Source organism: Sciurus vulgaris, assembly GCF_902686455.1.
Source record: "Sciurus vulgaris genome assembly, chromosome: 4".
Lineage (NCBI taxonomy): Eukaryota > Metazoa > Chordata > Mammalia > Rodentia > Sciuridae > Sciurus > Sciurus vulgaris.
This window is the reverse complement of record NC_136464.1, coordinates 9,314,341-9,340,342: the sequence shown is the minus strand read 5'-3', so window position 1 is coordinate 9,340,342 and position 26,002 is coordinate 9,314,341. Positions and strand designations below refer to the sequence as shown.

The 26,002-nt window shown below is 40.5% G+C and overlaps 1 protein-coding gene across 4 annotated transcripts in view; it reads left to right on the top strand.

Annotated features, from left to right (window-relative positions):
* Positions 1 to 5,205: 5,205 nt before the first annotated feature.
* PLEKHA1 (pleckstrin homology domain containing A1) overlaps positions 5,206 to 26,002 on the top strand; it is a 69,580-nt gene continuing 48,783 nt past the window's right edge. For 3 of the 4 annotated variants that reach the window (XM_079138481.1, XM_079138484.1, XM_079138483.1), the window contains exon 1: positions 5,206 to 5,348. The gene's annotated coding sequence lies outside the window, so the exon portion shown is untranslated. Of the gene's footprint in view, positions 5,349 to 6,365; positions 6,460 to 26,002 lie in introns of all 4 variants that reach the window. The other variant, XM_079138482.1, reaches the window with a different exon arrangement.

The following is a 26,002-nucleotide window of genomic DNA, read 5'->3' as shown; positions in this document are numbered from 1 at the left end:
AGGCTGAGAAGCAGGAGCTATTATCTATTTTACAGATGCAGAAACACTAGAGCCCATAGAAATGAGGTAAGGAGCCAAAGGTGACCCACCTGGTCAGTGAGGATGGACTGGAGCCCTGGCTCTTTGCTTCCTCTTCCTGGGTTGGGGCCCAGGATGGCCAGGCCACATGTGGAAGCTGTGATTCTGTGCTTTCCTTCCTTGGGGTGGGGGGTGGGGTCAAAGCATAGCTTGCAGTCAGCCTTCGGGGACTCTTGAGGCATCGGTTCTTGGGGTGGAACATCAATAACCTCCTCTGGCAAATGGAGATGGAGGAAAGAAGCCAGGGGCCTTGGACTGAAGGAGCTGGACAAATCAGGGCCGGGTGTAGGCGCCTTCTCCCGCAGGCTGAGGAGCTTGTGAAGCCAAGATGGAATCATCCCCAGAGTCTCCCTCAGCTTCTAGAATGTTCTCCACTTTAACACAACAATTAGCAACCTACCTGTGGCTCTGGATGATCACTTTGACTTCAGAAAACTTCACTCTTCAGTCTGAATGACACATGGGAGCAAGAGTACACACGTCCGCATGATAGTGGGCAATCTTGCTCCTCGGTTTTAGGGTTTAGCAGCATCCCAGAACACCATGTGTGGTCAGCACAAGGGAGCTCACAGGACTGCTGGGGGCTTCAGGGCTCCAGTCCTACCAGGAGGTGTGCTGTCCCACCAGTCCAGATGTTCAGGGTTAGGCTTCTTGTTGCCTGATGATCAGAAGGCCAGCAAGATCTGCTTCTGCCCTCCATGAGTCTTGGAGGCCATCGCCTCCCCCAACCCCCACACTTTTCTCTTCAAGGGCCTGGAGTTGAGGCCAGTGGCTGACCTGTCCAGAAATCCTATTCTTGACATCTGTTAGCAAGAAATAAGGGCAGTCCTTGGACTGTGGCCAGCTCTGGGAGGTGAGAACTGGCTGCAGGAGACTCCAGTCACCTCATCTGTAGTCTGAGCAGCTCCCTTAACCTGGCCTGCCCTGGGGAATTACCCAGAACCATCCTCTCTGCCACGAGGTTGCTGCCAGGTGTGGGTGGTTGGGAAGCCTCCCAGCTCCTGTCACAGAAGCAAACCCCCCTGAGCTCCTCAGGTTCTGATTCCACTTTTACACTAAAAAATAGGTAAGAGCTGTTTCCAACTCTCTTCTAGGCAGTTTTTGGAGGGGACGCAAAAGAACAAAGCTGGGTTCAGACAGTGTTCTGTTCGTGTTCATTCTTGCTTTATCTAGGTTCTGATTTCCAGTAAGGGGTTTACTTCTGGACCTGCTCCTTCTGTTTCATTCCATCCACGATGCGAGCTTGTGGCATTCATTGTTCAGTAGGTGTATCTGTTTGAGGCACTAAGGTTTGACCGGAACAGATAAAATCCCTGTCCACTTGGAGGGTACCTTCTAGGACAGGTAGAAAATAAACAAGATAAATAAAATAGATATGCAATATATATATCATATGTATAAGATAGATATTATACATATGTATGTAAAAATAAAGCAGAGAAGTGAGATACAAAACATCCACAGGAGTGGGGAAGTCAAATACTGTATTAGAGAGGCAGCCAGAGCTCAGGAACCTTCCCTGAAACTTTGGATAAATCAAATGCCTTCTCTACTCTGCTCCCTTTTGTCAAAAGGGCTGACGTCTTTAGGGAGGGAGGATCCAGGGCCCACGCTAAGCATGTTGGAAGGGATGAAGAAATATTTTCAAATGAAACACTGAAGTATTTACACGTGCAAAGCATGATAATGATGGCGACAGTGATCTTTTAAGAGTAAACTGCAGATCCTTGAATTCTGATTTCTCCTTTTTCTTCTGATGACAAGGATCCATGGAATATTCCAGTTTGCCTCAGTGCCTTTGGTGGGTCTTTAATTTCTTGGTTTGCTTTCAGACTGTAATTTCAACAGGGAAATAGTCCACATTTTTTTTTTTTTTTTCCTTTAAATAACACTGAAAGAACTGTTATGTAACAAAACCCTCTCCACCAAAAAAAAAAAAAAAAAAAAAAAAGGCAGAGACAGCTTTTTTTTTTTTTTGTCCTTTCCTCAGTCTCTGTACCTACTGGCTGATCAGGAGTTGTCAAGTTCTACTTATAACCAAACCTCAAAGCAGCCCTGGGGTGACCTTGCTGTGCTTGTTTGGGCAAACTGAGTCATTTCTCTGGCTTCCCTCATTGTATACAGATTTGGTGCTGAAAGTCAAACAATATTTGGGGTTTCTTATACAAAAAAGAGCAACGGAACAATTTTATACCACTCACTTGATGATGTCAACTGGTAGTAAAAATCGGGAAAATGATTCTCTCTGGGTCCAAGACAGAGGGAGTTGGAGGCTCTCTCCAATCAGTGGTCTGATTTCAGGACCAGGGTTTTCAGATCAATTAAAACATGCTAAAAATGTGCTGGGAAAATTGGAAAACCATATGTAACAAAATGAAATTAAACCCCTATTATCCTACACAAAAATCAATTCAAAATGAACCAAAGACTTAGGCACTAGAACAGAGACTCTGCAACTACCAGAAGAAAAAGCAGGCCCTAATCTTCGTCATGTCAACTCAGGATCTGACTTCCTTAACAAGACTCCTAAAGTGCAAAAAGTAAAATTAAGAATCAATAAATGGGATGAATTCAAACTAAAAAGCTTCTTGTCAGCAAAGGAAACAATCAGTAACATGAAGGGAGAGCCTAAAGAATGGGAGAAAATCTTTACCACATGCACCTCAGATAGAGCATAATCTCCAGGCTATATAAAGAACTCAGAAACCTTAACACCAAAACAACAAATAACCCAACCAATAAATGGGCTAAGGAACTGAACAGACGCTTTACAGAAGAAGAAATACAATCAATCAACAAATACATGAAAAAAATGTTCATCATCTCTTGCAATTAGAGAAATGCAAATCAAAACTACTCTAAGATTTCCTCTCACTCCAGTCGGAATGGCATTATCAAGAATACAAACAACGATAAGTGTTGTTTGTATGTGGGGGAAAAGGCACACTCATACATTGCCGGTGGGTCTGCAGACGGTGCAGCCACTCTGGAAAGAGGTATGGAGATTTCTCAGAAAACTTGGAATGGAACCACCATTTGATGCAACTATCTCACTCCTCAGTTTATACACAGAGGACTTAAAATCAGCACACTACAGTGACACAGTCACATCAATGTTTATGGCAGTTCAATTCACAATAGCTAAATTATATAATCAATCTAGATGTCCTTCAACAGATGAATGGATAAATAAAATGTGGCACATATACACAATGGAATATTAGTCAGTCTTAAAGCAAAATGAAACTACAGCATTTGCAGGTAAATGGGTGGAACTAGAGAATATCATACTAAGTGAAATAAACCAATCCCAAAAAATCAAAGGCCGAATGTTTTCTCTGACAAGCAGACACTGATTCATAGTGGAGGGTGGGTAAGGAAGAATGAAGGAATTTTGGATCATGCAGAGAGGAGTGAGGAGGTGGGGGTAGTGAGGATGGGAAGGACCATAGAATGAGACAGACATTATTACCCTACATACATGTATGATTGATTACACTATTGGTATGACTCAGCACCATGTAGAGTCGGAGGAAAGAAAAGTTATGCTCCATTTATGTACAATGTGTCAAAATACATTCTACCATCATGTGTAACCACTTAGAACAAATAAAAACAAAATTAAAACAACATACTAAAGTTGAATTTGAATTTCAGATAAACAGGAAATATCTGTTAAGTATGCTTCAAATATTCCATCTCCAATCTTTTAGGATTCTAGAGTTAAAAAGCTAGAGACCTCTTTCAGATCTTCAAGCCAAGGAAGCCCAGCTCAAATGCCTGGAGGAACCCGGCAGGTGACATATCTGGATTTTTATGTGAAAACTCTTTATTTTTAAATGTTAGCCACACATTCAGTTAAACCAGCAAAAACCCATTGTGTGGATAAAAGGAAACAGTCTGCTCTGGCTACTTTATAGACTCTGGTGAGGCCAAACCATTTCAACCATTACACAGAAGAGGAAATGAGGCCCCAAGGAGAGACAAGTGTCATTAAGGCTGCACGGCTAAAACGGTTTCTCAGAAGACAACAGAACAATCAACTTGGAGGAAGGGCAGCTGAAGAGGAAATCTGAGAGCCAGTGCAGGAACATTCCACATAGTTTGCAAGGTATGCTCACCTTCAACAGCTTATTCAACTCCGAGAACAGTGTGTCCTACTACCTCAGAACATCGACTGTCTCCTGTACCATCTTCACATAGGAAGAATGTACTGAAAGGTGTTGAAAAAACTTTTGGGGGGGGAGGGATGTGACCTAAGTTTGTGCAGGGAGAAGAAAGGAACACAAAAGGAATAAATACTTATTCAGAGTCTAGTGTGGGCTATGCACTGAGAAAGAATGTAATTCTTTTCCAACTCTGCATTTAAAAAAAATTCTCATTCTTCAGATTTTGGCTCAGATATCACTTCCTCGGAGAACTTTCCCTGGCCACCCTTTCTGACGCTATCTCTGCAGCTTGCCCAGCTCTCCACCGCATTAAAATCTGTAATCATCTGGCGGACTTCTTACCTCCCCTTACCTAACGCAGGATCCATTAGGGCTGGTACTTGGCACATGGTAGGTGCTCAACAAATACGTTAAGTAGTTATAAATATTCGAGAATACATCGCCCTTAAAGAATTTCGACTAATCCTTTAAACTTCGCGTAGCCACCACCTCTGCTTCTAACACCATTCTAATTAGGAGGTGGAGCTGCAGTTCAAAGGGGGAAAGAAGTGGTTAAGGGCGAAAAATTGGTGCTCAGAGGCAGCACATTTATTCAGATCTCACCGCAACCTATGAATTTATGCCTTCTGGACCGACTATGCAACGGTTTGCAAACAAATTTTTCTGCAAGCGAAGGAAACCTCATTTTAAATATCCCTGCCCTCGCAGCTCCGGGCGATGACATCAGAGAACGCGGAGTTCCACCTCCGAGCCAAGCTCGCGGTCCTGGAGAACTACGCGTCCCAGCATGCACCGCGGCGCAGGAGCCCGGCGCTCCGCACGCGCCCCGCCCCGGCGCGCCCCGGGCCGCGCCCTGGAACCAGGAAGACGCCCGACGCCCCGCCCGTCACGCCGCTGGGCGCGCGCGGGGCCTGCCGGGACTTGGAGTTCTCGCGCACTGGGAGTGCCGGCTCCGGAATCTCAGTCGCCGTCTGGGGGCTGAGGCGACGCGGCCGCGCGTGCGCAGTGCGCGGGCGGGCCGTCGTGGGCGCTGCTGCCGACCTGTGGGTGCCTGTGGGAGCCGGGGCCGCGGCGGCGCGGGTGCTCCGGGCCGAGGCCGCGGTAAAGTGGGGCGTGTGGAGCGCGACCGCTCAGGGGCGGCAGGGGCGAGGCCGGGCGCGGGGCGAGGTGGCGGCGGCGGCGGCGAGCGGGAGGCGGCCGGGCGTGCGCCGCGGGGCCGGCAGGCCGGTGAGCGCGGGGCCGCGCCCCCTCCCGCGCGCGGTGCACCTGGCGAGGCCGCGGGCCGGCTCACCTGCGCGCGGGCTGCTGGCGGCAGGTCGGGCAGGGCGGGGGCCCGCGGAGTCCTCGGTGCCCTCGCCGGGAAGCGCGGCGGCCCCTCCCTCCCTGCCTCCGAGCGCCGCCCGGGACGCGCAGCGCGGGGCCAGCTGTCCGGGGATTCCCGGCGGCGGCGCCTGTCGAGTGGCGCGGCTCCAGGCCGAGCCCGGCCGTCGGCGCTGGGCATCCTCGGCTGCGGGTCGAACGCGCCTTCCCAGCGGGACTCGCCCGCGGGCTCGCGCAGGCCGGGTGGTTGGCCAGCGGGAGAGGCAAGTGGCTGGCCCAAGGTCACGCAGGTGGACCGGGGCGGCGACCAGGAGCCTGGTCGGGGGCTTGACGCCAGCCTCCGGCCGCAGCTGACGGGCGGCCCCGCGAGGCTTGTGGTTTATTTCGACGCTTTCTATTGACCTCCTGGATTGATCATCGGAGGGGAAAGTGGTGTCATTCCGAAAGCGGTCCTGTTATTACGGGGCTCGCAGCCTCTGCTCGAGGCAGGGCGTCCAGGGGGCGCGCATCGGCCCTCCAGCCCGATGGCTCTCTCGGGGGCAGGTCCCGGACAGGCTTAAGCAGCAGAGATTCAGGCGGTTTGTGCCGTTGTCGCCTTCGATTTCTGCTTCCCGTCCTCTCCAATACTTGTTTTCTCTGCGGTTGGACGTTGTTTGTTTTAGTAAGATTTTCTTTGCTTTCAGTAAGCCCTTGCTCTTTGTAAATTAGTTTTCTAACTCGAAAATCTTATTTCCTGTGTGTTTAATGACTGGAACAAGCAGCACACTCTGAGGTTTGTACCATTGTCTTTTATCTTAGAACTCCTGAGCGATCTGCATTATTTCCCGCCGAGTACCCAGCGCACATACTTTCTATGTTTAGTGCCATTAAAAGACTTTACCGCAAAATTTGGGTGAGTGGTATGTGATTCGGAGAAAAACTTGGGGGGAAAAAAGTTCACAGTTTTGTAAAACTGTTTTCCTTTGCAATCTGCACCATTATTTCAGAAATAGATTCATTCTAAAATTTCTATTACTTTTTATACTAGTATATATATTTTTTTCATATTGACACACTGGTGGCAAAAATTATTTCTCCAAATAATAAGGACCAGATAGACCTTATCTGGTCCAAATCTTCCTAAGAGAAATTACGTTTTAGAATACTGATACATTTCAGCAAGAATATTAAGCTTGACAGAATGGCATTTATTTTTTAGTGCTATAAAGTGACCAGCATATCCATTAACAGGTTTTTCTTAAGAATCAACCTGTATCAAGGCATATGGCCGTGGATTTGTCTTTTGGGGTAAGCAGGGGGAAACTTTTGCAACACTAAGAAGATGTGACATGTATGTTGCTTTCTATCTCAGTTTATCTTGTTAATTTGTAGTTTTATTTTTGCTGGAGTGTGGGGGTGTGGAGCAGGTTTGGGTCTTTTTTCTTTCCAGATTTAGAATAGGAAAGAGAGGTGGTGTGTAAATTTGAGTTTGTCCTAGACTAGGAAAGACAGTGGAACAGGATAAGTACACAATTGTGAGGAAACTGCCATGAGTTCATAAACCGGAAGGACCTTTTTAGAAGTGTTTAAAGATGTTAAGAATAGCATTGGGTTTTTTCTTTAAAAAGTCATTGTGGGCATTATTCAATGCTGGTTAAAAATTTATGGGATGTAGTGTTATTGAAGATTCCCAGGAAGATACTTGGGAAAGATGAGAAACACTATAGATATTCAGGGGGACTTTTTCCTTAAAAATACTTGCTAGAGCTTTTTAAAAAGTGACTTTATTGCCTAAGCCTGAAAATTCCTTACTATTATTATTATAGTCATACTGCAAATCCTACAGTTTATTTGCATAATTTGTAACCCAGAATGAAATCTAAGCAAAATTTATTAGCATAATTTAAGTCAAATTTTGAGATTGACATATTGCTTAATGTTAGTTACTCCTGGTCTCATTTAAATAAGTCTATCATTTAAGAATGAGGAAGATAGTTTTCTGAATAGAATACTCAAAATGTGTCAAAAGCTACATTTTGCTTTTATTAGATTAAAAATTATCAAATTTATTAGATAGAAAAATTTGAATACTGTAAGAGTAACTGTCTTAAGTACTTCTCCCTGGTGCCAGAACTGTGAGCGAAGGTAATACACAATTTTTTTTCACAAGCTTGAGCAGTTTACTTTTGGTAATGTTAAAACTTTGTTTTAAATTTCAAGATTTTTAAAATCCAATTTCAGGTCTGTAACAAATGGATTCAGAAGGATTAATATTAAAATACAGTTTTAGAGATTTTTTTTGACCCTTCGTGAACCCTGCCTTTGGAAACGTACTGACATGTCATCAGAAAGGACGTCTAGGGGGCAGGAGCTTTTGGTAGCTTCCAGTGCTTGCCTATAGTGCTTAATTAATTTAAAAAAGTATATATGGGGTGTTTTTATGTAAAAATAAAGCTTCATGTTGATATTTGCTGCAGTAGTAAGACTCTTAAAATTAATGAGTAACTAAACCATTTAACCCTAAGTAATTTTTTTTTCCTTGTAGGTACTATGTGCATTTGTGATTCCTAGAAAATATTTAAGCAAACATTTGTTTGCTGTTTATTTTAGAATAGCCTTTTGAATAGTTGAATAGCTTTGCATCAGGAAGATACTGCTTTTGGGGATTTTTATATTAAACTTTTTTTGAAGAAATTTTTGTTGATTGTAAAAGAATTAGAATCACTCAGAATTTTTAGTTTTAGAATAAAATTTTATTTCCAAGTGGCACTTTATCAGACTTTGCAATCTGATAGCTTTATTCTCCAAAAAGTCATTATTTTACCTAACCGCTAGGCATCCTAGGCTTTTATAGTTTAACCACTGAGTTCTAGCTAGATTCTGGATTCATTTTAACCTCTTGAAGAAAGATCAGTTATAGACACTAGAGGTGGCAGAAGTGTCAGAGGGCTTCTAATACAGCGTATTACCCGATACGGTAAATCTGCCCTGAGAATTCCCACGTTAGGTGTTCCCTCCCATTCCTGTGGGTGGTAATGCAGTTCCCTGTGTCATCAGGTTATTGAGCAGTCCCAACCTGGTGCAAACAAACGAGACAGTTTTAATTTTCACCATTCACTGCTTTCAACTATGCTTTGTAGGATCTTCTGCTGTCCCTCCCCCTGCCTTGTGACATCATGGGTAAATGATAGCTTTTCTATCATTTACAGCTATTAAAAGCTCCAGTCTGTTCTAGTTTAAGCCATCAATCTCATATTCAATTTAGAACTCCTTTCCTCCCTTACCCAGGGTCTGGCACTTAATGTGGCCAGCACGTGGGGAAGGGAGGGATCACAGTATGCTCTAGGATGCCTCTTTTTTCTTAAGCTATCTACTGGGATAGGGACTAGTTAGAAGAGAAATGGAAAAAGGCAAGTATTACTTACCAGCTTCTGCTAAATTTCCCTTACACCACACCCGCCTCTTTATTTTGGGTGTGTGTATGATGGTACTGGGAATTGAACTCAGGAGCTTCTACCTCTGAGCTATATCCCCAGACCTTTTTATGTTTTGAGATGGTCTCACTAAATTGCCCAGCATGACCTTGAACTTGTCATCCTCCCACCTCAGCCTTCCAAGAAGCTGGAATTACAGATACGGGCCTTCACCCAGCTGAGATCTGAAACTTTGTTGGGCCTAACTCTTTCTTGGTTAATAATGGCAGTCCATTGATATCCACTGGTGGATAACCAAACTGACATTTTTGGTGAGCTCTTGCAGGGAGATTCCCTACAGCACGCAGTTCCTGGGTATGAAATTTTCTGTAGCTGAACCTTTTCCAACGGCACACCACTTGCCTATTCCTGTGAGTGTGGGGTGCGGGTGAGTTTGGGTGAGGATCTTTTCACTCTGCAGCCACAGTTTTTGATAATGGTAAGGCTGCTCAAATTTAGGTGCTTCTGCATTTCCCTTTGTCCCACCGGAAACTCACTTCTCTGATGCCAGCGGGTGGCTTACAGGCTGCTTAAGTATGTCCCCTTTCCTGTATCTTGCTACGTCTCATCAGTTCTCTTTGTTCCCCTGTTCAAATAGGCATTCAGTCAGTCAGTCTACCATGTAGTCAGACATTGAAATGGAGAGTGAGATTTTAGTCTCTCCTTCTTCTAGGTACTTTGATCTTGGTGAAGGATTTCTCTTGGAGGCCTCCACCTCTGTTTTTGGGTGAACATCGCTTTACATCTGGTGTATTCTCCCTGAAGCCTTTTAAGATGTTTAATTCTTTCCCTTTCTTCTGCCACTTGTTTCTATAGAGGGCAAGGATGGTAAGGTGGTGGTTAGGGTGCCAGGGCCCTGGGATGTGTGTGTATGTGGCAGTTAGGTGAGGGGTCCGTGCCTAGTTCCACAGATGTTTGATTTTTTTTTTTTTTTAACACTGGAGACTGAACCCCAGGGTGCTTTTGCTTTACCACTGAGCTACATCCTCAGTCCTTTTTAATTTTTTATTTTGAGGCAGTCTCGCCAAGTTGCTGAGGATGGCCTCAAACTTGCTATCTTCCTGCCTCAGCCTCCTGAGTTGCTGGAATTAGACTTGTACTAGTATGCCTGACCAGATATGTGGTCCTTGATGTTTGTGTAATCCATTCTCCATCCACAAATTCAACCAACCCACAGATCAACAAAATTCAAGAAAAATACTGCATTTATACTGAACATGTAGAGACTTTTTTTTGGTCATTATTCCCTAACAATATAGGGTAACAATTCTCTACATAGCACTTATGTTGTATTAAGTATTATAAATATCCTGGAGATGCTTTACATTATAGGGAGGATGTACATAAGTTATGTGCAAATACCACATAATTTTATATAAGGGACTTTAACATTCACATAATCCCTATAGATAAGAAGGGACAACTACCTTCTCAGCTTTGTTTTGGGAGTAAGGGGACTAGGTCCACTCAGCATCTAATTAACAAACAATATGAAGTTCTGTAGGCCTAGGAACAAAACTCTCACTGTGCAGAATTCAATTTTTCCTTCTTTTTCTTTCTCTCTCCCTCTTTTTTTTTTTTTTTTTTTTTTGTTTATTTCCTGGTTCCTGACTGGTGAAGTGTTAACTGTATCTTAATTTATGACTGTTTTGTAAGATCTCACATAAGTAAAGCTGAAGGACAAATTCAGGGGTTAATAATCTGATTTTAACTATTCCTGCCTTATGCTGGCTTTACTAAGGATAGAAATCTAAACAGAAATACAGTGTTTGAATGTTTTTCCTTCTGTTAGCTAAATAAACCAGTTAAATCTGCTAAATGATTTTTTATATGATGAGGACAAAGTAACTTTCTCTCTGAAAACATTAATATTTGGTGTAGTAATTATGGGTTTACTTAATACTTCATTCATCAAATAGTTTTTGAGTGCTTTCCATGTGCCAGCTGCTGTTTTAGGTATTGGAGAAACAGCAGTAAAAAACATTAAAAAAAAAAAAAAATTACTCTCATGGAGCCTGTATTCCAGTGTGGGGAAACTGGTAAATAAATGGTGAAGTACACCATTTGTTAGATATTGCTAAGGAGAAGAGTAAGCAGGAAGGGGAGGTGGGAAGTGGCAGATCATTTTGGAGGATTTGCAGTTTTTTAAGGTCTCAGGGAATGCATCACTAAAGAGCCACAATTGATTTAAAAGGCCGTGAATGAGGCAACTTGTCTGGTGTCCCAGGGTCCAGATGAGTGAGCAGACGGGTGGGGGTGGGATGGGATGTGATGGGGTGAGCTGGGGAGTGATGCCTGTAGCCTTTTTTTTTTTTTTTTTTTTTTTTGTGGTGCTGGGGATTGAACCCAGGGCCTTTGCTTGCAAGGCAAGCAGTCTACCAACTGAGCCATATCCCCATCCCTGCCTGTAGCCTTTATAAGGGCTTTGGCTTTTACTTTTAGTGGGATGGGATCCTACTGAAATAATGTTTCTTAACCTTGGCTGAGCATTAGAATTATCTGGAGAACTTTAAAAATGTACTCAGACCTGGATCCCACCTCAGAGTTTCTTGTTTAATTGGGGTGGGGAATGCATCAGGAAGTCCTAGGCATCCGGATTTTTAGAAACTCCAGGTAATTCTAATAAGCAGCCGAGGTGGACATCACTGCACTGAAGAGCTTGAGCAGAGTGACGTCACAGTGTTAGAACATGGGCTCCCCTCATTTAATCCCAGCTCTGCTGCTTCCTAATGTGACTGTGGATATGTATCGTAGTTTTTTCATCTATAAAATTGTTATTATAAGGGTTAAGCTAAAAGTTAAATATTTAGAATAGTACTTATTTATTGAGTGAACCCCTGAACATGTATTTTGGCAGGATTACTATGGCTGCCACATTGAGAAGATACTTAAGTGGTGCAAGGGCTGAAGCAGGGAGGCCCTATCCAGGTGGGAGGTGATGGTCAGTTGGACCAGAGTGGCAGCAAGTGGTAGGAACCTGTAGGATTCTGAATATATTTTGAAGATAGAACCAATAGAATTTGTTAATGGATTGGACATGGAGTAAGAGGAACAACAACCACCAAAAGACTCGAGTGACTTCACAATATTTCACCTGAATGGAGGAAGAAAGGAATGGCAGTGTTCTGAGGAGGGGAAGATGGAGAGGATCAGGTTTCTGAGGGGAGTATCTAGACTCAGTTCTGAGTTTGAGATGAATGTTAGGTAGGTATCTAGACTTGTAGAGTGGGCAGTGGTGCACATGTCCAGAGACCAATAGAACGTTCAGGGCTGTGGGTACCAATTTGAAATCCTCACTGTTTAGACCTATGAAAATAAGTGAGCTCACTGAGATGATGTAAATAGAAAGCGGTCCCTGAAACACAGCAACACAGAGAGGTCTGGAAGATGAATTGCCCGTTAGGGTCTTTGATGTTCTTTAGGATAAAGACAATTACAGTTATTTCATTTTTTAAAAAATAGCTTTATTGAGAAATAGTTCACACTTTAATTCACCGATTTAAAGTGCAGAATTCAGTGGTTTTTAGTGTGTTTGCAGTTGTGCAGCTATCGTTACACTCAGTTGTGGAATATTTTTATCACCCTTGGACCTTCCCATCCCTAGGCAGCTCATTTCTCTTATCCCCCGTCGCTAGGCCGCTGCTCATCTACTTTCTGTCCTCAAAGGTTTGCCCATTCTGGGTATTTCATATCAGGGGAATCACATAAGGGGTATTCTATGAGGGATAAGTGTCATCTATTAGGATGTGGCTTCTAGGTGGATTAGATTCTAACTTGTTTAGTGAAGGTGGTAGTGCTCTAAAGTCTTCCATTGTAAAGATGCATTTTCCTCTTTGCTATTACTAAGAAAACTGGGGTGGAATTTTGAGGCCTTATTAATATTCTGTTCCCTAACAATGTCTTATCTGGTGGTTTTAGTGTTCATTAAAGATGTTTGCTTGCCCAAGGCCCTGGGTTCAATTCCCAGCACCGTAAAAATAAATAAAGGTGTTTGCTTAGATCAGTGAATACATTGGGATTGCAAAGTAGTGGTTTTTTTTTTTTGTTTTGTTTTGTTTTTTTATTACCATTGTATTTCAAAGATCATGAGTTCATAGTATTTCAGATTCAGATACATTGTAAAAGAACTTTTCTTTCTATTTTGTGTTTGTACTTTTTTCTTTGTTGTGAAAATCTTCATTCCTTATAACAAATGTTTTCTCTTTTTGGGGAGAGGGTACTGAGGATTGAACCTAGAGTGCTCTGTCTCTGAATTGCTGATGCTGCCCTTGAGCTTGCAGTTCTCCTGCCTCAGCTTCCCAAATTGCTGAGATCATAGGCGTGTGTTACCATACTCTACTACATTTTTAAATTTTATTTTAAATATAATCAATAGGTTCAATATGCTTTCATTATATTGTATATAAAGTCTTACAATGCATATATATTGATAGTTTCATATTGGAATACCAAGTAGGAATGCTGGATCACAAGATAAATGCTTATGATTTTGTTAAATAGTGTCAGATTCACCTCAATAGTTTTTTACCATTTTGCCTTCTTACCAGCTGTGTAAGAAAGTTCTTATTTTCTTAAAACCTCACTAGTATAGTGTTATTAAACTTTGGAATTTTTGCCAGTGTGATAGATAAATGGAAATAATATTTCTATGTGTATAGATATTTCTTTTTTTAGAAATTTTTTTTTTTTTTTTTTTTTTTTGCGGTACTGAGGATCGAATTCAGGGCCTTGTGTTTGTGAGGCAGGCACTCTACCAACTGAGCTATCTCCCCAGCCCGAAAGTTTTTTAATTGTTATTTTTGTACTGGGGATCAAACCTAGGGTTGCTTTACCACTGAACTAAACCTTTTTTTTTTTTTTTTTTTAATTTAATTTTAAGGCAGGGGCTTGCTTAGTTGCTTAGGACCTTGCTAAATTGCTGAGGCTAGCCTTGAAATTGTGATCCTCCTGCCTCAGCATCTGGAATTGCTGGGATTATAGACTTGTTCCACAGGCTTAGATATTTCTAAACTTTACTATTATGGAGAATTGTGAATAGCCATGAAAGTAGGCAAGAGTAATATAAATCATCCTCGTGCATCATTGTTTAGCCCCAACAACCATCAACCCAGGCTGTCTCCTCCATTCGTTCCTATCTCCAAAATTATTGGAAGCAAATCCCAGATACATTTTATCTCTATCAGTATGCATCTCTAAATAACTCATTTTATAAATAACAATGATACCATTATCACACCAAAAATATCTTACCTTAATATCATCAGACAGTATTCAGTTTTCCACTTTTCTTAAATAGGATTTAAATAAGGTACAGTACATATGTTATGATCAGTCTAGTTGTCTTTTTTTTTTTTTGGCAGTGCTGGGGATTGAACCCAGGGCCTTGTGCTTGCAAGGCAAGTACTCTACCAACTGAGCTGTCTCCCCAGCCCGAGTCTAGTTGTCTTTTAAAGTCTTTTTTTAGTTTGTGGGTTCCTCATCAGTTCCTTTTTCCCCTACTGCTTTTTAATTTAATTTTGAAGAAACTAGTTGTCCTAAGAAATTCCCGGTAGTATGAATTCTGTCATTTGAATCCCTGTGTGTAGTTTCTCTTGCTCTTAGACTGTCTTCCGTGTTCCTGTAAATTGGTGGTTGGATTCAGAGGATGAGATTCAGAATGTTTTTGTTTTCCTTCCAAAGTGGTCATAAATGGTGTCGCATTGTTCTGGGAGGAAGTGTATGGCGTCCACTTGCTTTTTGTGATGTCAGTGGTAATGCTACATTTCTGTGTGTGTGTGTTTTTTTTTTTTTTTTTTTTTTTTTTTTTAGATTTCTCTTATGATGTTGAACATCTCTGTATATTTAAAGGCCATTTTTAAAGGCAACATCTGTTCATGTCTTTTACTCTTTTTTTTTTTTTTTTTTTTTTTCCAGTGCTGGCGATTGAACCCAGGGCCTTGCACTTGTGAGGCAGGCACTTTACCAACTGAGCTAAATGCCCAGCCCCATCATTTTTTCTATTATACTTTTGATATATTTTCTTTGACCATTTTTGGTAAATTCTTTAAATGTTAGGGAGATAAGCACTTTGTGATAAATAAATTGTAGATATTTTCTACTGGCTTTGATTTTACTTTTCAAGTTTTTGACAGGCAGAAACTTGATAAATTATTTGTAGTCATTTATCAATGAGTTTTTATTTACTGGATTTTTTTATTGCTATATTTTGAAATTATGTACAAGTGTCTATTTAAAATGTAGAGTTTAGCCATGTGCTTGATTGTAACCCCAGAGACTATAAGGAAGCTGAAGCAGGAGGGTGGAAAGTTTGAGGCCAGCCTCAGCAACTTAGTGAGACCCTGTCTCAAAGTGAAAAAGAACTAGGGGTGTAACTTAGTGTTAGAGCACTGAAGGTTTATGAGTTTCAACCATGTCTGCAATCAAGATACAGATGTAGAACATTTCCATAACCCTGAAACGTATTCTAATACCCTTATAATCCATCCTCCCCTCCATGCCTGCCTTAAGCACTGATCTGCATTCTACCCTACATATTGGAGTGCATTTTTGAAATTATATAGAAATAGAATCATACCTTGTATAGCTTTTCATATCTTACTTTTTTTTCCACTTAGTGTAATGATTTTGAGATTCAGCCATGTTGTCACATGTATTAGTAATTCCTTTTTACTGTAGAGCAGTCTTTCATTACATAGATATTACTCATTTTATTTATTTCTTCACCTGTTGATGGATGTTTTTGTTTGTTTCTAGTTTAGGATTTTTGAATAGTCACTATAAAGATTTGTCAGTCTTTGTGTGCATATATTTTACTTTATCTTGGGTAAATATGTAGGAATAGAAGGGCTGGGTCATAGGATAGGTGTATACTTGGTTTTATTGACAACCTTTCTGAAGTGGTTGTATCATTTTACATTCCCATCTGCAATGTATAAACTGGATTGTCTACATCTTTGATGACATTTTATGTTCAGTCTACGTAGTTTTATTTGTTCTGGTGTGTATGGTAATTTTTAAACTCAGGATTATCGAGGAGTTATTTATAAACAATAAATTTTACCCATTTTAAAATGGGTCCGGGGGCTGGAGTTGTGATTCAGTGGCTCAGTGGTAGAACGCTTGCCTGGCACATGTGAGGCCCTGGGTTCAATACTCAGCACCACATATAAATAAAATAAAAGCTCCATTGACAACTAAAAAAGAAAATTATATAATATATATGTGTATATATACATATATAAAATAGAAACACCTTTCTTACAAAAATTTAAAAAAATAGAATGGGTCCAGTTCTGTGAGTTTTCACACATACATATAGCTACATAACCACCACCACAATCAAAAATAAAAATAAGCCAGGCATGGTGGTGCATGCCTGTAATCCCAGTGTCTTGGGAGACTGAGGCAGGAGTGTCTCAAGTTCAAAGTCGGCCTCAACAAAAGTGAGGCACTAAGCAACTCAGACCCTGTCTGTAAGTAAGCTACAAAATGGGGCTGGGAATGTGGCTCAGTGATTGAGTGCCCCTGAGTTCACTCCCCAGTACCAAAAAGAAAAAAGAAAAGAAAGAAAATTTTCCTCATGTTCTTTATTAATTCTTCCCTTGTTCCAAGTCCTTTCAATTCTGATCTGCTTTCTATCACTATAGGGTTTTTTTTTTTTTTTAATTTTTAAAAAAATTTTTTTATTTTTTTTTATTGTAAACAAATGGGATACATGTTGTTTCAGTTTGTACATGGAGTAACAGCATACCATTTGCATATTTATACGTTTACATAGAATAATGATGTTTGATTCATTCTGTTATTTTTTTCCTTCCCCCCCACCCCTCCCACTACTCTTTTCATTCTATACAGTCCCTCCTTCCTCCATTCTTGTCCCACTCCCACCCCCCATTAAGTGTCATCATCCGCTTATCAGTGAGATCATTCCTCTTTTGGATTTTTGAGATTGGCTTATCTCACTTAACATGATATTCTCCAATTTCACCCATTTGCCTGCAAATGCCAGAATTTTATCATTCTTTATGGCTAAGTAATATTCCATTGTATATATATATACCACAGTTTCTTTATCCATTCATCAACTGAAGGACATCTAGGTTGGTTCCATAGTCTGGCTATTGTGAATTGAGCTGCTGTGAACATTGATGTGGCTATATCTCTGTAGTATGCTGATTTTAAGTCCTCTGGGTATAGGCTGAGGAGTGGGATAGCTGGGTCAAATGGTAGGTCCATTCCAAGTTTTCTAAGGAATCTCCACACTGCTTTCCAGAGTGGCTGCACTAATTTGCAATCCCACCAGCAATGTATGAGTGTACCTTTTTCCCCACATCCTCGCCAACACCTATTGTTGCTTGTGTTCTTGATAATTGCCATTCTAATTGGGGTGAGATGGAATCTTAGTGTAGTTTTGATTTGCATTTCTCTTATTACTAAAGATGTTGAACATTTTTTCATATATCTGTTGATTGCTTGTACATCTTCTTCTGTGAAGTGTCTGTTCATTTCCTTAGCCCATTTGTTGATTGGGTTATTTGTATTCTTGGTGTAGAGTTTTTTGAGTTCTTTATATATTCTGGAAATTAGTGCTCTATCTAAAGTATGAGTGGCAAAAATTTTCTCCCACTCTGTAGGCTCTGTCTTCGCATTGCTGATAGTTTCCTTTGCTGAGAGAAAGCTATTTAGTTTGAATCTATCCCAGTTATTGATTCTTGCTTTTATTTATTGTGGTATGGGAGTCCTGTTAAGGAAGTCTGATCCTAAGCCAACAAGGTGAAGATTTGGACCTACTTTTTTTTCTATAACATGCAGGGTCTCTGGTCTGATTTCAAGGTCCTTGATCCATTGTGAGTTGATTTTTGTGCAGGGTGAGAGATAGGGGTTTAGTTTCATTCTGTTGCATATGGATTTCCAGTTTTCCCAGCACCATTGGTTGAAGAGGCTATCTTTCCTCTATTGCATATTTTTGGCTCCTTTGTCTAGTATTAGAAAATTGTATGTATTTGGGTTTGTGTCCATGTCCTCTACTCTGTACCATTGATCTACCTGTCTATTTTGGTGCCAATACCATGCTGTGTTTGTTACTATTGCTTTGTAGTATAGTTGAAGTTCTGGTATTGCGATATCCCCTGTTTCATTCTTCCTGCTAAGGATTGCTTTAGCTATTCTGGGTTTCTTATTCTTCCAGATGAATTTCATGACTGCTTGCTGTATTTCTGTGAGGTACGTCATTGGGATTTTAATTGGAATTGCATTGAATCTGTATAGCACTTTTGGTAGTATGGCCATTTTGACAATATTAATTCTTCCTATCCAAGAACATGGGAGATCTTTCCATCTTCTAAGGTCTTCCTTAATTTCTTTCTTCAGTGCTTTGTAGTTTTCATTGTAGAGATCTTTTACCTCTTTGGTTAGATGGATGCCCAAGTATTTTATGTTTTTTGAGGCTATTGCAAATGGAGTTGTTGTCCTCATTTCCTTTTCAGCTGTTTCATCACTTGCATATAAAAATGCTGTAGATTTATGCGTGTTGATTTTATAGCCTGCTATTTTGCTGAATTCATTGATGAGGTCTAGAAGTTTTCTGGAGGAGGTTTTTGAATCCTCTAAATAGAGAATAATGTCATCCGCATATAGTGACAGCTAAAGTTCCTCTTTTCCTATTCGTATCCCTTTAATTTCTTTAGTCTGCCTAATTGCTCTGACTAGAGTTTCAAGGACAATGTTGAATAGAAGTGGTGAAAGAGGACATCCCTGTCTTGTTCCCATTTTTAAAGGGAATGGTTTCAGTTTTTCTCCATTAAGAATGATGTTAGCCATGGGCTTAGCATCAATAGCCTTTACAATGTTCAGGTATGTTCCTACTATCCCTATTTTTTCTAGTGTTTTAAGCATGAAGGGGTGTTGTATTTTGTCAAATGCTTTTTCTGCGTCAATTGAAATAACCATATGATTCTTATCCTTAAGTTATTGACATGATGGATTACGTTTATTGATTTACGAATGTTGAACCATCCTTGCATTCCAGGAATGAACCCCACTTGATCGTGGTGCACAATTTTCTTAATATGTTTTTGGATACGGTTTGCCAATATTTTGTTAATGATCTTTGCATCTATATTCATCAAGGATATTGGTCTAAAATTTTCTTTCCTTGATGTCCTGGTTTGGGTATGAGGGTGATATTAGCTTCATAGAATGTGTTCGGTAGGGTACCCTCCTTTTCTATTTCCAGGAATACTTTGAGAAGTATTGGAATGAGTTCTTCTTTGAAGGTCTTATAGAACTCGGCTGAGAATCCATCTGGTCCTGGGCTTTTCTTGGATGGTAGATTTTTAATGGCTTCTTCTATTTCTTTGCTTGATATTGATCTGTTTAAATCATGTATGTCCTCCTGGTTCAGTTTGGGAGGAGCATATGTCTCTAGAAATTTGTCAATGTCTTCGGTAGTTTCTATTTTGTTGGAATACAGATTTTCAAAGTAGCTTCTCATTATGTTCTGTATCTCAGTGGTGTCTGTCGTGATATTTCCTTTTGCATCATGTATTTTAGTAATTTGAGTCTTCTCTCTCCTTCTCTTTGTTAGTGTGGCTAAGGGTTTATCTATTTTGTTTACTTTCTCAAAGAACCAACTTTTTGTTATATCAGTTTTTTGAATAGTTTATTTTGTTTCAATTTCATTGATTTCAGCTCTGATTTTAATTATTTCCTGTCTTCTACTACTTTTGGTGTTGTTCTGTTCTTTTTCTAGGGCTTTGAGCTGTAATGTTAGGTCATTTAATTGTTGACTTTTCATTCTTTTCTGGAATGCGCTCCATGCAATGAATTTTCCTCTTAGTACTGCTTTCATAGTGTCCCAGAATTTTGATATGTTGTATCATCATTCTCATTGACCTCTAAGAATTTTTTAATCTCCTCCCTGATGTTTTTTGTTATCCATGTTTCATTCAATAGCATATTATTTAGTCTCCAAGTGTTGGAGTAATTTCCTTTTTTTATTTTGTCATTGATTTCTGCTCTCAGTCCATTATGATCTGATAGAAACAAGGCAGTATCTCTATTTTTTTGCATTTCCTAAGGGCTGTTTTGTGGCATAACATATGGTCTATTTTCGAGAAGGTTCCATGTGCTGCTGAGAAGAAAGTGTATCCACTCGTTGATGGATGGAATATTCTATATGTATCTATTAAGTCTAGGTTATTGATTGTGTTATTGAGTTCTATGGTTTCTTTGGTTGGATTTTGTTTGGAAGATCTATCTAGTGGTGACAGAGGTGCGTTAAAGTCGCCCAGAATTATTGTGTTGTGTTCTATGTGATTCCTGAAATTGAGAAGGATTTGTTTGATGTATCAGGGATGCACCATTTTTTGGGGCATAAATATTTACTATCATTATGTCTTCCTGATTTATGGTTCCCTTAAGCAGTATGAAATGTCCTTCTTTATCCCTTCTGACTAACTTTGGCTTGAAGTCCACTTTATCTGATATAAGGATGGAAATCCCTGCTTTTTTACTGAGTCCATGTGCGTGGTAGGTTTTTTCCCATCCTTTCACCTTTAGTCTGTGGATGTCTTTTTCTATGAGATGAGTCTCTGGCAGGCAGCATATTGTTGGGGTTCTTTTTAATCCATTCTGCCAGTCTATGTCTTTTGAAGAGTTTAGGCCATTAATGTTCAGGGTTATTATTGAGAAATGATTTATATTCCCAGTCATTTGGCTTATTTTTGGTTTTTAAGTCAGCTTGGTTTCTCCTTCAAGTGGTTTTTCTCTAAGGTAGTTCCTCCCTTTGCTGACCTCCCTTGTTGTTTTTCATTTCCTCCTCATGGAATATTTTGTTGAGAACACTGTAGCGCAGGCTTTCTATTTGTAAATTCTTTTAACTTTTGTTTATCCTGGAAGGATTTTATTTCATCTTCAAATCTGAAGGTTAGTTTTGCTGGGTATAGGATTCTTGGTTGGCAACCATGTTCTTTGAGAGCTTGAAATATGTTGGTCCAGGCCCTTCTAGCTTTTAGAGTCTGGGTTGAGAAGTCGGCTGCTATCCGTATTGGTCTCCCCCTATATGTAATCTGATGCTTTTCTCTCATGGCCTTCAAAATCCTATCTTTATTTTGAATGTTAAGCATTTTCATTATAATGTGCCTTGGTGTGGATCTGTTGTGATTCTGTGCATTTGGTGTTCTGTAAGCCTCTTGTATTTGATTTTCCATTTCATTCTTCAGGTTTGGGAAATTTTCTGATATTATTTGATTGAATAGGTTGTTCATTCCTTTGGTTTGTATCTCTGTGCCTTCCTCAATCCCAATCATTCTTAAATTTGGTCTTTTCATGATGTCCCATAGTTCTTGGAGATTCTGTTCATGATTTCTTACCATCTTCTCTGTTTGGGCAACTTTATATTCAAGATTAAATATTTTGTCTTCATTGTCTGAGGTTCTGTCTTCCAAGTGGTCTAGTCTGTTGGTGATGCTTTCCATTGAGTTTTTTATTTGGTTTATTGTCTCCTTCATTTCAAGGATTTCCGTTTGGTTTTTTTTGAGAATCTCTATCTCTTTTTGAAATGATCTTTTGCTTCCTGCAGGTGCTCTTTCAGCTTATTGGTATTATCATTCATTGCCTGCATTTGCTCTCTTATCTCATCCTTTGCTTTGCGAATCATCTTAATCATGTACTATCTGAAGTCCTTTTCTGACATTTCTTCTAACATACTGTCATTGGATTCTATTACTATAGAATCTAGATTTGTTTGGATCATTTTCTTCCCTTGTTTTTTCATGCTGTTCATGTATTTTCCCCTCTAGCAGTGCAGATCTGGGGTATTGCAGATTTCCCCCTATAGGCTTATAGTGGCCCTATAGGTTTCCAAAATCCTTTCTTTAAGGGGAGATCAATATTAGCAGTGCCCAAATCAGACACTATGCAATCCTAGACCAAATAGCCCCTATGGGACAATAGCAAAATTGCCATAATAAACAAAACGTGTTCAAATGTTATCTTTGGTAAAACAAACAGGTTTGCAATAAGGTCTGCAGTTTCTAATGGAGGACAAAGAGGATGCAGAGGGATGTAGAATATGGCTGTTAATGGGATAAGAAAAGAATATACAGAAGTTCTAGAAAATTGAAAGGGTGAGAGTATAATCAAAAGAATTGGATGTTGGCATGCAAAAAAGGGAGAAAGAGACTCTGAGGGAACAGGTAAACAAAAGGAAAAGAAAGCAAGAAAAGTAAAGAAATAAAACTTAATTTTTTTTTTTTAAAAGGAGAAAAAAGAAAATCTACTGTATAACAGTCATATACTAATGAAACCTCCCAGTGTTCAGTAGCCTGATGCATGAGAGGTACCTGACAATGAGCTTCAAGCCTCCAGCAGGCGTTGCAGGATGGGATTTGCCCCACCCAAAGATCGGAGCTACGACTTCCAGGATTATCCACGATGGCCGCTCTGGCTTCCGAATGTGTTGGCAAATGGGGAGCTGCAGCTCAGGGGTGTACTGGTCAGCTGGAGGTCCTGGAGACAGGATGCAGTTGGTCCGCCAGTGGTCCTGGAAGTCCAGTGTGTTTGGTGTAGTTGTGGGATCCAGGAGGCCGGGTGCAATCAGTCGGTCTGGGTTCCCGGTGATAGGGCGCAGTCAGTTGGTCTGGGGGTCCTGGCGGCAGGGAGCAGTCAAGTTGATGTGAGGGCCCCAGAGGCAGGGAGTGATCGGTCGGGCTGAGGGATCCTGGAGACGGGGCTCAGTCAGTCCGGCCAGGGTTCCTACGGGGCCTGGCTGTTGTCTCAAAATGGTGGCAGCCACGTGTAATCAAACCTGCAGGTACTGTGACGGAGAACTTCCAGGCAACAGCAAGCAGCTGGTTCTCCACTGGCAATCTGCGGTCAGACTGCTGGCAGCTGTCGGACAATCGGGAGGTGAACCTCGAGCGTTGGGTGATGAATAGGGGTAAGGTAGGCAATGGTCAGGCAAGCGGCAGGCAAATGGCGGATGATAAACGCCTGACAGTGAGCAATCTGCTCTCAAAAAAGGCGTCAATATGCTGGCCACTGTAGGGTTTTTGTTATTGTTTCTTTTTACTTTGCACGCAGTTGAGTTCATGAAAATGTGGTATTTAGGCTTAAGAGTTTTAAGGCATTCATAGGCTTGTAGTTCTCCACAGTTAAGATACAGATCAACTCCACCACCCCCAGAATTACCTTTTGAAGTGAGCTTCTCCCTCTACCCAGTGATCTGTTCTCCTATAGCCTTTTCGGTCTGACTTTCACTTAGCAAAATACTTTTGAGACTTATCTATGTTTTGTATATTAATAGTTAATTCCTTTGTATTGCTAAGTAGTATTCCATTTTATTGGATGTACCACAGTTGATTATTTACTCACCAGTTGAAGGACATTTGGGTCGTTCCTGGGTTTTGCCAATTATGAATAATGCTTTAAATGTTTGTATGAACAAAAACACGTAGGAGGGGGATTGCTGAGGTGTTTTGTAATGTTTTGTTTAACATTATAAGAAACTGCTGCTAAACTGATTTCCAAAGTTGCCCTACTATTTGCATCCCCAACAGCAATGTATCAGAGCTCACTTGTTCTACATCTTTGACAACATTTGATATTGTCACGTTTCTTTGTCTTTGTTTTAGCCATTCAAGTAAGTGTGTTGTAGTATCTCACATATCTCATAGTTTTTTCTTTTTTTTTTTTTTTTTCGTTTTGTTTTTTTGGGCTGGAGATTGGACTCAGACCACTTAACCACTGAGCCACATCCCCAACTTTTTTCTATTTTATTTAGAGATAGGATCTCACTGAGTTGCTTAGTGCCTGGGTAAGTTGCTGAGACTGGCTTTGAACTCTCCATCCTCCTGCCTCAGCCTCCCAATCTGCTGAGATTACAGGCACGTGCCACCACACCTGGCTCATAGTTTTTTTGTAATAATTACCTGCCTGTCCTTGTATGTCAGTTGTCTGATAGTTACAGGTATACTGAATATTATCTCCCATTTTGTGGCTTATTTTTATGTTTTTTAACCCTATTTGTCCCATCATCCCAGATTTAGGACACCTGTAAAAGCTTAAATCGAGCCACACACTCACTATGTTTTTGGAGATCTATTCTTTTGAAGAAAAGTAATAGGTAATTGAGTATTTGAACATATGTGTTTATAAACATACATAAAAGATATGTATCTCAAAATAACAAAAATAAAAAGGACTGTTACGTTGGCCACAAAAACAAAAACCTTACCTCTTTCAAGTTTCAGAATTTTTAGGATTTTGGAATATTTGCATGGACTTTACCAGTTGAGCATTCCTAATCAAAAATTTGATATCGGTAATGCTCCAGTGTCCAAAACAGTTTTGTTTATGTATGATACTAGGGATTGAATCCAGGGCCTCATGCATGCTAGGCAAGCACTCTACCACTGATGTACATTACAAGCCCTTTTTATTTTGAGACAGGATCTACTAAATTACCCAGGCTGGCCTCAAACTTATGATCTTTCTGCCTCAGCCTCCAGAGTAACTGAGATTACGGACGTACACCACCATGCTCAGCAGAGGTCTGAAACTTTTATTAGAGTGCCAACACAACACTCAAATGATTTTGGATTTCACAGCATTTCAGATTTTTAAATTAGGAATGGTAAACCCGCATAAAGCATTCAAGGAATTTTATTACTACAAAATTTTGGATATTTTTTCTTTTTGGTACTGGGGATTGAACCCAGGGGTGCTTTGTCACTAAGCTGCATCCCTAGTCCTTTTTATGAACTTATAGGATATTTTAATACCCCAATGAATTTTACCTTCTTATTTTGACATAAAAAGCCTGAACCACGTAACTGATGCATTGAATTTAATCAAAATTTAAAACTTCTGCTCTTCCATTAAGTCCAAAGTTTTCAATTCTGCAGATATTTCAACAAAATTGGTGCAGATGCATTAAAATAGGTTGGAAATCATAATCCAGAGCTTATATAATAATGAACAGTTTGTTATCTTCCACTGTCCTTTGAATTGACCTGGCTCACTTGGGCCCCTCCCTCCTGAGCTCCCTCCTGCAGATGTAGTCACAGTGCAGCTGGCACTCCAGGCCTCCACGGCTCTACTGGGCCAATGGTCAACATAGCCAGCCTCTTCATCTTTCTGCAGGTACGGCCACTTCTTTCCACACAGCTTCACTGTGGAAGAGCTGGCTTCTACACAACATGGCAGTCCTAAGTCAGGTTTTGCATGTGAGTTTTTTTACATAAATAATTTATCTGGTCTACTTTTTCAAAATAAGTAAGGTAAAAATTCTTTGGGGTATTAAAATATCCTGTAAGTTTATTTTTATAAATTGAGGTAAAATTAACTTACGACAAACTTATTTTAGTGTTTCCATTTGCTGGCATTTAATACATTCACAGAGTTTTGCAAACCAGCACCTTAAAGAGTGTCAAAACATTTTTATCCCCCATACCAATTAAGCAGTCCTTCCCTGTTTCTCTCTTCCCTGCCAGGCCCTGGCAATCAATCAGCTTTCTATCTTTCATACAAATGAGTTGTACAACGTGTGGCTGTTGCTGGCTTCTTTCTCTTAGCATTTAGAGGTTTATCCAGATTGTGAAATGTATCACTATGTCATTCCTTTCTCTTGTTCTGTCTCAGTAATATTCTTTTGTAGGGACGTACCCTATTTAATCCATTCACTTGTTGGTGGCTGTTTGGGTTGTTTCCCCTTTCGGCCATTATGAGTCATGTTGCTGTGAATCATTCATGTTCAAATGTACAGATTATCAGTCCTGAGTATGCAGTGGAATTGCTAGGTTGTATGTAATTTTATGTTTAACCTTTGAAGAACTGCCGAACTGTTTCACACAGCTGTTATACCATTTTACATTTCTACTAGCAGTGTAGGAGAGTTCCCATTTCTCCATGTCCTTGCTAACACTTGTTTTCCTGTCTTATTTATAGCCATCCTAGTGGGTGTGAAGTGGTATCTCATTGTGG